Genomic DNA, 12,387 nt, shown 5'->3' with positions numbered 1-12,387 from the left:
CTACACGACACAAACACTACAACACTACCCTAAACCCTATAATCACTACTCCTCGACCCTACCCCTACTCCCAGACCATCCCCTTCACTTAAACACTACCCTACCAGACCCCTGGCACTACCATAAACCCCAAACACTACCCTACACTACACAAACACTACATTACTACCCTAAACCCTAAAACACCACCCCCATTCCGACCCTACCCCTACCTCCAGCCCTTCACCAACACTGAAACAATACCCTTCACTACCCCTGACACTACCCTAAACCCTAAAACACTACCCTACACTACACACACACTACAACACTACCCTAAACCCTAAAGCACTACACCCAGTACAACCCTACCCCTACTACCAGTCCCTCCCCTGCTCTGAAACACTGCCTTGCACAACCCTCCGACACTACAATAAACCACTACCCTACACTACACAAACACTACAACACTACCCTTAACCCTAAATCACTACCCCCTGCACTTCCCTACCCCTACAACGAGTCTGTCCCCTACACTGTCACACTACCCTGCACAAACCAACGATACTACCCTAAACCCTTAAAAATGACCCTACACTACAACACTACCATAAACCCTATTACACTACCCCCAGCACTTCCCTACCCCTACTCCCACTCCATCCCCCATACTTAAACACTACCCTACATGACCCCCTGCCACTACCCTAAACCCTAAAACACTACCCTACATGACAAAACCACTACCCTAAACCCTAAAATTCTACCACCAGCATGACCCCCTACACTAATGCCAGTTCGTCCCCTACATTTATACAGTACCCTACACGAAAAAGAAACACTACAAAACAACCCTAAAACACTAGACTAAACACTAACGCTAAACACTAAAACTGAATAAACTACTCATCAAACTCAAACCCTTTAAAAATACACAGCCCCTCCCTAAAATTGCTAAGTAAAATTATGCAGAGTAATAGCATCGGCGAAGAAACAGAATGCTATGTAAAAGCATGCTAAGTAAACGTAACCGCGGAAAAAAAAATGCATTGTAATAGCACTTCGAAGTAATGCCCGCGTAGTAACGGTTTGTTACCCCTGCACTCCTGGGCTCTTAAATTGACCCATAAGGCCCACAAAATCCCTCCGCTGATGTGCTGCAAATGCTGATATATCAGAAAACACTCTCACCCTGGCCACGTCGGATAGGACGATATCCCTCCTTTGAATTGCCTTAGTTAGAATAGCCTCTCTAATGCAAAAATTGGAAAAATTCAAAATCATTGTCCTAGCTTACTTAGCCCCCAAAACATTCTGGGAAGAAACCCTATGAGCCCTCATTATAGTAACCTCCGGTGCATTTTCAAATTATTGCTCTCTAATCAGGGTCTCCATATAAGCCAAGGGGTTAGACTGGTGGTTGAGGCATTCACTGTCCTCCCGTATCCCTGTGAAGTGCAGATTTGATTGTCTAGTGTAGTTCTCCATCTCATCCATCTTCAATTGTGAAGCCTGCAGCTTTTTCTGAAGAGAAGCAATATCAGAGTCACAGGACAAGGAATGGTCTTTGATATCAGATACACATTCCTCCAATTCTTTAAATCGCTCTGGTATTTGCTGTACCATATTCTCAATTTTGTCTAATCTCTGATGAAGTAAGGAAAGCTCTTGGGCCTGAGAGGTTTTACAGTCATGTATTACGGCCGGAATAGTCTTGAAAAGCTGTTACATTTGGTGCATCGAGAACAACAAGGACTGACTCAGCCTAGCACTTTCCCCGGAGTGGTCAGTCGCCATCACCACCCTCTACTGATTTTGCAGATCCAGTCCTTTAGCCCTGTTTTCCATGGGAAGACTCAGGGATACCGAAGACGGTGAAAATCCTCGGCAGTCTTGTATCCGTAGGTGATGTGAAGGTGCACCCAGACCTTTCCCTTGTACAGACTGCTTCCTCAGATCCGTGTAGTTACCAGGCTAGATTTCCAGAGAGACTCGTACCAAGGGGTCCTGTGAAAATGCTCCAGCTGACATCTGGTCTATGGGTTGTGAATTGGTGTCCTCTTGGATTGCCTTATGACTTTTTGAGGGATCACTGACATAATATCGAGGGACAAAAAATAGACTACTAAAAATATTGATGCCGAAATATCGACAGACAAAATATCAGAATCCTATCTACAAACAGGTAAGTACAAAAATATCGACTCCAAAATATCGTTTAAAAATATATATACTTTGTAAAAATATATAATTTCTTAAAAATAATGTAAAATTATAAAAATCTTAAAAATAAATAACTAAAATATACTTACTAATACTTAAATACCCTTAAAGTTATTAAATAATTAATGTAAATTATAAGAAAACATATTTTATTTGTTAAAACATATATATATATTAACATAATATTATAAAAAAATATACAATATTATTACCGGGAGTGTAAAAATTACTATTCCAACTCCAGAGAGTGCAACACTAGGGAAAGCGTTGGATAGCGTAGGGGTAAAAATTACTATTCCCACTCCAGTGAGTACAACAGTAGGGAAAATGTTGGATAGCATAGGGGTAAAAATTACTAATCCCACTCAAGTGAGTGCAACAGTAGGGAAAGCGTTGGATAGCGTAGGGGTAAAAATTACCATTCCCACTCCAGTGAGTGCAACAGTAGGGAAAGCTTTGGATAGTGTAGTGGTAAAAATTACTATTCCCACTCCAGAGAGTGACACAGTAGGGAAAGCGTTGGATAGCGCAGGGGTAAAAATTACTATTCCCCCTCCAGTAAGTGCCACAGTAGGGAAATCGTGGGATAGCGTACGGGTAAAAATTACTATTCCCACTCCAGAGAGTGCAACAGTAGGGAAAGCGTTGGATAGCATAGGGGTAAAAATTACTATTCCCATTCCAGTGAGTGCAACAATAGGGAAAGCGTTTGATAGCATAGGGGTAAAAATTATTATTCCCACTCCAGTGAGTGCAACAATAGGGAAAGCGTTGGATAGCGTAGCGGTAAAAATTACTATTCCCACTCCAGTGAGTGCATCAATAGGGAAAGCGTTGGATAGCGTAGGGGTAAAAATTACTATTCCCACTCCAGTGAGTGCAACAATAGGGAAAGCGTTGGATAGCATAGGGGTAAAAATTACTATTCCCACTCCAGAGAGTGCAACAGTAGGGAAAGCGTTGGATAGCGTAGGGGTAAAAATTACTATTTCCACTCAAGTGAGTGCAACAGTAGGGAAAGCGTTGAATAACGTAGGGGTAAAAATTACCATTCTACACTCCAGTGAGTGCAACAATAGGGAAAGCGTTGGATAGCGTAGGGGTAAAAATTACTATTCCCACTCCGGTAAGTGCCACAGTAGGGAAAGCGTGGGATAGCGTAGGGGTAAAAATTACTATTCCCACTCCAGAGAGTGCAACAGTTGGTAAAGCGTTGGATAGCGTAGGGGTAAAAATTACTAATCCCACTCAAGTGAGTGCAACAGTAGGGAAAGCGTTGGATAGCGTAGGGGTAAAAATTACCATTCCCACTCCAGTGAGTGCAACAGTAGGGAAAGCTTAGGATAGTGTAGGGGTAAAAATTACTATTCCCACTCCAGAGAGTGCAACAGTAGGGAAATGGTTGGATAGCACAGGGGTAAAAATTACTATTCCCACTCCGGTAAGTGCCACAGTAGGGAAATCGTGGGATAGCGTAGGGGTAAAAATTACTATTCCCACTCCAGAGAGTGTAACAGTAGGGAAAGCGTTGGATAGCATAGGGGTAAAAATTACTATTCCCATTCCAGTGAGTGCAACAATAGGGAAAGCGTTGGATAGCATAGGGGTAAAAATTATTATTCCCACTCCAGTGAGTGCAACAATAGGGAAAGCGTTGGATAGCATAGGGGTAAAAATTACTATTCCCACTCCAGTGAGTGCAACAATAGGGAAATCGTTGGATAGCGTAGGGGTAAAAATTACTATTCCCACTCCAGTGAGTGCAACAATAGGTAAAGCGTTTGGTTAGCATAGGGGTAAAAATTACTATTCCCACTCCAGAGAGTGCAACAGTAGGGAAAGCGTTGGATAGCGTAGGGGTAAAAATTACTATTCCCACTCAAGTGAGTGCAACAGTAGGGAAAGCGTTGAATAACGTAGGGGTAAAAATTACCATTCTACACTCCAGTGAGTGCAACAGTGGGGAAAGCGTTGGATAGCGTAGGGGTAAAAATTACTATTCCCACTCCGGTAAGTGCCACAGTAGGGAAAGCATGGGATAGCGTAGGGGTAAAAATTACTATTCCCACTCCAGAGAGTGCAACAGTAGGGAAAGCGTTGGATAGCGTAGGGGTAAAAATTACTATTCCCACTCCGGTAAGTGCCACAGTAGGGAAAGCGTGGGATAGCGTAGGGGTAAAAATTACTATTCCCACTTCAGAGAGTGCAACAGTAGGGAAAGCTTTGGATAGCATAGGGGTAAAAATTACTATTCCCATTCCAGTGAGTGCAACAATAGGGAAAGCGTTGGATAGCGTAGGGGTAAAAATTATTATTCCCACTCCAGTGAGTGCACCAATAGGGAAAGCGTTGGATAGCGTAGGGGTAAAAATTAATATTCCCACTCCAGTGAGTGCAACAATAGGGAAAGCGTTGGATAGCGTAGGGGTAAAAATTACTATTCCCACTCAAGTGAGTGCAAAAGTAGGGAAAGCGTTGGATAACGTAGGGGTAAGACTTACCATTCTACACTCCAGTGAGTGCAACAGTAGGGAAAGCGTTGGATAGCGTATGGGTAAAAATGACTATTCCCACTCCAGAGAGTGCAACAGTAGGGAAAGCGTTGGATAGCGTAGGGGTAAAAATTACTATACCCACTCCGGTAAGTGCCACAGTAGGGAAAGCGTTGGATAGCGTAGGGATAAAAAATACTATTCCCACTCCAGAGAGTGCAACAGTAGGGAAAGCGTTCGATAGCGTAGGGGTAAAAATTACTATTCCCACTCCAGAGAGTGCAACAGTAGGGAAAGCGTTGGATAGCATAGGGGTAAAAATTACTATTCTTACTCCAGTGAGTGCAACAATAGGGAAAGCGTTGGATAGCGTAGGGGTAAAAATGATTATTCCCACTCCAGTGAGTGCAACAATAGGGAAACCGTTGGATAGCGTAGGGGTAAAATTTACTATTCCCACTCCAGTGAGTGCAACAGTAGGGAAAGTAAATACTTCATGTATTATTTTAAAAAAAATATATTAATATCTATAAAAAATTAATTAAAAGTAATTACCAATTTAATATAATATATTAATTAATCAATTAATTATACAAATTAAAATTAATTATTACAATTAGTTACCTATTAATGCAAATTAATTACAAATTAACAAATAATTAATTAGCAATTAAAAATTAATTAACAATTCAAAATAAATACAAATAAATTAAATTATTTAATTAATTATAAGTAAATTACTTCCCACCCTATTCCCCTATAAACCCACAACCCGCTACAGAAAATAAATTAGTAAAATTAACATAATTATCAATTAATCAATTAAATAAAATGAATTGGCAATTAAAATGTAATTAATTACCAAATAAAAATTAATTAACAATTACTTCAAAATAAATACCAATAAATAAATGTACATATTTAATTAATTATAATTAAATTACTTCCCACCCTATTGCCCTATAAACCCACAACCCGCTACAGAATTAAATTACGCAAAAATTAAATAACATAAAATTCATTAATTAAAATACAACATATAATAAGATAAAAACACTGTAAAAATTCGATATTATAAAAAAATCGATAATTTTAATAAACTATATTATATACTTTGATATTTTGACTTTCTATATTTTTTAAATTCGATATTACATTACTTACCTTAAAAACGATATTTTTGATGACTATATTCTGTCCATTCGATATTTTGTCCATTCTATATTTTGAAGTCGATATTTTGTTTGTTCGATATTTTGAAGTCGATATTTTGTCTGTTTACCCTTTTTGAGAAGAAGGGATAACCTTTAGGTGGATCGTCCAACCCTTCCACTTTATTTTTCTCCTTAACTGCTTTTCTTGCAGCCATTTATGCAGACACTACATCATTTCCAGCTCCATCAGTCTCCTACAGATTGGTGGAGGGCTTGAGTCACTCACCTCCTTCAACTTTTGGGAACTGTCTGGGGCCACAGCATTCCCTGCCCCAGCGACCATACCAACGGTGGTGAATTCTAGGGAGGACCCTGAAAAAGCCAGCTTTGGGGAAAGGGACCTGGAGATAAATGATCCATTGAAGTATTTACCACCCCGCTTTTCTTTTGCATGGTTCTTCCTCTCCTGGCAGCAACATTGCATGATTGATCTGCTCTTTTCTTAGCCTTCTGAGCTGAAGGGCTGGAGGCCGAAGCTCCTGCTCCTGTTTCTGTCCCCCTCAGGACCATTTGCTGCATGCTTCACAATGCAGACCCCCAGTTTGAATGTCAATTGTTTCTTCGCTGTAAATCTGCCATATGGATGCAGTATAGACAAACTAATTTTCAAAATTTATAGAGGTTTAGTTACGTTTTTTTATTTCCCCCTCCTATATGGGAGCTGCTGCTCCACTGGTGAAAACAAAACCTCCCAGCACGTGAGTGCAGCAATACTTGCTCCTGAACCCTTAGACGGGTCAGATCTAAAAATGACTCCCCGGATCCAATTTAAGATTTCCTTTACCTCCACGCCACCCACAGCAGTAAGGGGCTACTCGTTTTACCCCATTTTACCTCTCGGTGCAGGTTCATGTACGTTCACGTAACTGGTTCACACAGCCAATCCCTGCATTTGCTGCTCATGTCCTCACAGGGGTCAGAGGTCGACATCCAAAGTGCCAACATTGTTCTTATTTTAGCCAACAATCTTCTTACGGGGTCTTTCCGCAGGTCCTGTTTGTAGGTCCCGCTACTGTAGATCCACTGTGACCCTCATCTAGCAGGTCAAGTATTGTGGCTCCCGGCTCCTGGGAAACGCAACCCGGAAGCAGCCTCATGCATGTATGATGACAGCAGGAAGGGGATGAGTAACGTGCCCTCAGCAGCAAGGCATTGGGCTCACCCAGCTGCCTACCCTGTCTCATCTTCTTTGATATCCAAAAAAATGTAATCTGATTTACTTTGGCTACCTTTCACTACTTTTTTGTCTTCGCACTCATCATTTTCTTAAACCCTATAGATTTTTTTGTATCCCTTCTCTTTCTTTTCTCTTCTTTTTCTATTGCTTCCTCCTTTCTCTCTGCCTTTTTTAAAAAAATATATAAAATATAGATAGATATTACTGGGTCATTTTGCTAGTTCCCATTATTCAATTTGTATTTCATAACTCCTTGATTTTTTAAGGGATTTCTAGAATAAATAAGTTTGTCACCTCTATAATTTATCCAATCATTATATTTTGTTTGACAGATGTATTGTTTACTACTTTTAATCTTAAATAATAAATATTTAACAAACAAAAATGACCCAGTCTGGCAATGTAAGTAACTGCAGTATTTAAACTTGGCTTCTGTGGGGATCTACACAATTCTTACTACTCAGCATTTCCTTACTTCCCTTGATAAAGAAGAGTACCGACCTTGCATTTCTGAGTCTATCAGCCAAGACAAAAAAAGGTCCGAAAATGCAATTTGGAGGTGTAAAGTTCATTTGATATGTCGTCATTAATGATGTCATTTAGCATGTTATGAGTGGCTTAATATGTGTGAGGTCTTGAGCATTGCATGACGGGGGTAAAAGTTATGATTACATTACCGACGATAACTGCAAATTATGGTTTTCTTAGGTTTTGCTTTGTAACCATAAACTGTACTTTAACTGTGGATGTTTCGTTGAATTTCATAAAAGTGTTGTGGGGCAGAAGGGAGCACAGCAGTCCCCAAGGAAATATACAAAACTGCAAGTCTTCTGGATTGTTAAATACATGGCTCCGAGCGATATCACCATTTTTTTTTAAACACTCTGAGCTTGAGCTATAATCTCTATAGTGCAGGGAACCCTTGTGCTTAGTATTCTGGCTGCATTTTCAACCTTGAAGAATGTTAAAGAAAGAATCTAAGGATGTTAAGGGATATTTAAAAAAGAAATGATCAAGGGATAGTGATTATTATTAATTATTGTGTATTCATGGAAGTACATTGGATCATAGCTACTGCTATGTTACTGTGTTCATTTATTGACAAAGCGAATACGCCAGCATCATACATGTTGATACATTGACCCATTGATATCTCAACAGGTCTTGCTTTTACATTTTGGTGTTCTGACCAGTTGTCTTATTATGGCCCTTTGACAAAGCCAGCAGGCCTGCCTTACTTAAAATGAAACCCTTTTATATTGTTCCATAACAGTCGGCTGTGAGCAGTACCTGGCTGGAGGCACAGCAGGGGTTTGGGTGCCAAGCTGAGGTTAATTCAATAATGGGAAACATTTACATAAAGAGGGTCAACATTTCTTTTTATTTACTAACAACTGTGAAACTTTAGCATGTTTATATTTCTGATGGTATGTAAAACTAACAAACCAAGCAAAAGCACTTCCCTGAGGTAATAATATCTATATTTACTGAAAAAACAAAGGTTAAAAAAACGCTATAGTTAGGTGTGAAAAAAAATATGTTTTTGCTTAAAAAAACTTCAAAATTCAAAGAAAAAACAAAGTTTATAGTAACATCATAGTTATTTGAATGTGTCAAAAAACAACTTTGAAATGTTGTCCTAAAAACATCAGAGAAATTCGCAGATATAGTTAGTAGCACTAATTATAATGTACACCCCCACCATGCACTGCTGATGAACTCCAAATATGACATCATTCATGACATGTTCTACGACATCATTTATTAAATCACTGATGACATCTCAAATGACATCATTGATGACAATGCTGCCTGGCCCTACTACCTATACAATGTACCTTCAGCCCCAGGGGCGGGCATTACTAGGCCTCTTGAGGCTCGGGAAAGGAGGCACACCTCCGTATACAGAATATGTTCATCCCCGGGGGTGGGCCCCCCCAGGCCTCTGATTTCTTTAGGAGTGGGGCTGCACTGTCCTCTCTCCCCACACACAATATGTTTGTGCAACTCCCCATATTGAATACAGGGAGTAGGCTCCCTGGGGCTAATAGTTTATACATGGAGCCCGGCCACTATTTCTTTTCTTTTTTTTTATTCTGCGAGTTTCGAGGATAACAACATTTTTTGCCATTCTCTTTGGATCCTGTAGGGGTCCTTCTGGGTCTCCACATGAGGAGTAGGGGGCAGGGTATCGCTACCCTGCCACCTTATACATTTTCAGAATAGAACGGTGGACCCAAGCCGTTTATTGGCTGCCAACAATATTTTTTTCATGTTGCTCTCTGCCAATCAGAGCCCTCATAGGAGTGAGATGGCCTAAGGGAAATATAACTCAGTAGGCCAATAAGAATGCTCCATTTATAAATTGGCACTCCTGCAAAAGTTTCCTGAGACTCTTGCAGAAACAACTGCCTAAATAAATAATTATTTTTACTCTAAGTTTCTTCAAAACTACTGAATGGATCAAATCACATACACACAATCTATGTACCAATATCTAGCTTCCTGCTAAATTTGGTGTAATTCTGTTCAGCTGTGTTTGCTGTAGCCTTGTCTAAAGAACTCTATGGAAAACTCATGGGGATTTCTAGGAAGGAGCTGAGGGGGATGAATTTTTTTGGGGAACGTTTTGTGAAGATTTGGCAAACTGGGTCAACGTTATTAGCAAATTAAAATATGTTCATTCTATGGAATAGCAGACCTAACAACCACTACCTAGTGGCAACTGCCACTAGATAATCTATGTTTATCTACAAATATCTCTATTGCTCTCTCACTCTCTCTCTACATGTATATATATATATATATATATATGTGTGTGTATATATGTATATATATATTGCCGCTATCAGCAATCTAGTAGAGGATTTTGAAAACATTAAAGGGGGCCTGCTGTCCCAAAAACTACATCGACCAGAATACTGTGTCAGCACGCGCCAATGGGTGTGGCTATAAATCACTGCTGCAAGTGCAGCAGAAATCTTGGCAGCTGTGTCTCTCTGCGCCAGTGAGCAAGGGCTAGGAAGCCCGAAACATGTTTGGCTATATTCGCTGTGGAAGCAATGCTGCAAATCCCTGTTAACCTGCCAATAAAAAAGGATATTTCACGAACGAGTGTGGTGCCTCACTGCTTGGGCAATTCTTTTGGATGTTTAGCGGCCCCAACCAGGGTCGCAAGGTACCCCGCCGCGGACGAGCGGCTCCAGCGCGTTGAGGATATGTACAACGCATAAGGAACGGCGTGATCAATTTTGGCTGAGTACGTGTGCAGGGATCCAGCATTGCCGCTATCAGCAACGTACTAGAGGATTTGGAAAACATTAAAGGGGGCTTGCTGTCTCAAAAACTACATCGACCAGAATACTGTGTCAGCACGCGCCAATGGATGTGGCTATAAATCACTGCTTTGAGTGCGGCAGAAGTCTTGGCAGCTGTGTCTCTCTGCGCCAGAGAGCAAGGGCTAGGAAGCCCGAAACATGTTTGGCTATATTCGCTGTGGAAGCAATGCTGCAAATCCCTGCTAACCTGCCAATAAAAAAGGATATTTCACGAACGAGTGTGGTGCCTCACTGCTTGGGCAATTCTTTTGGATGTTTAGCGGCCCCGCCCAGGGCCGCGAGGTACCCCGCCGCTGACGAGCGGCTCCAGCCCGTTGAGGATATATACAACGCATAAGGAACGGCGTGATCAATTTTGGCTGAGTACGTGTACAGGGACCCAGCATTGCCACTATCAGCAACCTACTACAGGATTTTGAAAACATTAAAGGGGGCCTGCTGTCTCAAAAACGATATCGACCAGAATACTGTGTCAGCACGTGCCAATGGGTGTGGCTATAAATCACTGCTGCGAGTGCGGCAGAAGTCTTGGCAGGTGTGTCTCTCAGCGCCAGTGAGCAAGGGCTAGGAAGCCCGAAACATGTTTGGCTATATTCGCTGTGGAAGCAATGCTGCAAATCCCTGTTAACCTGCCAATAAAAAAGGATATTTCAGGAACGAGTGTGGTGCCTCACTGCTTGGGCAATTCTTTTGGATGTTTAGCGGCCCCGCCCAGGGTCGCGAGGTACCCCGCCGCGGAAGAGCGGCTCCAGCGCATTGAGGATATGTACAACGCATAAGGAACGGCGTGATCAATTTTGGCTGAGTACGTGTGCAGGGACCCAGCATTGCCGCAATCAGCAACCTACTAGAGGATTTTGAAAACATTAAAGAGGGCCTGCTGTCTCAAAAACTACATCGACCAGAATACTGTGTCAGCACGCGCCAATGGGTGTGGCTATAAATCACTGCTGAGAGTGCGGCAGAAGTCTTGGAAGCTGTGTCTCTCTGCGCCAGTGAGCAAGGGCTAGGAAGCCCGAAACATGTTTGGCTATATTCGCTGTGGAAGCAATGCTGCAAATCCCTGTTAACCTGCCAATAAAAAAGGATATTTCACGAACGAGTGTGGTGCCTCACTGCTTGGGCAATTCTATATATATTCTATATATATATATATATGAAATCCTGTATCGCTTAATGCCAACGGCATCACACTTCCACTGCACTGGAAAAACGAACAAGTCGGACCCAAGATCTTGTGCAAAATTAAGTGTTCTTTATTTTCATCGAATAACACCCAAGCTGTCCTGCATGACGCGTTTCGCCTCTAGCCAGAGGCTTGATCACATGATACGCTAGTAGAGCTCAAAAGAGGGTATTTGAGGCATTTCTGAACCAATGAAAGGCGGAGTTCTATACATAAAAAAACGCCCAAATTAACTCATTATGGTCTCGGTTTCTGTACATATATACACAGCGGTATTTTGTTCAATGTTGGTACAAATATATATATATTACCTACTTGCGGTTGCCAGTAGGTAGTTATAGTTAGGATTGTTTTCTATAGGAAATCCGCAACATTTTCTTAAATTTGCCTCGCTGCGCTCCGCTCCTTCCCTGAAAAAGCGGGGGCCGAGATAAAAGGGGGATCCCAAAACGTGTTTTCCCCATGGTAATTTCCATAGGGTGGTTGGACTCACTTTTAGCCCGAACGGGACTGGTAGCCCGATGTGCCTTTGCTATGTCTCAAGATATGTGCTCCAGTGGATTTTGAGTAATTTAGGTTAAAAAAAATATATATATCTGGGCGGAGCCTAACCACACATCTGATCTGATTGGCTGTCATCACTTCATCCAAGAAGTGTTGGCAGCCATCTTGGGACCAATATACATGATAGCACCTCATTAAAAAGCATTGTAGTTAATAGAGGGTTTTAGGACTTTAGTTACATTATAAATCATTTGTTGATGGTACCATACTCATT

The sequence above is a fragment of the Lissotriton vulgaris genome, chromosome 4_1, assembly GCF_964263255.1.
Source record: "Lissotriton vulgaris chromosome 4_1, aLisVul1.2, whole genome shotgun sequence".
Classification (NCBI taxonomy): domain Eukaryota; kingdom Metazoa; phylum Chordata; class Amphibia; order Caudata; family Salamandridae; genus Lissotriton; species Lissotriton vulgaris.
This window is presented reverse-complemented; position numbering follows the sequence as displayed.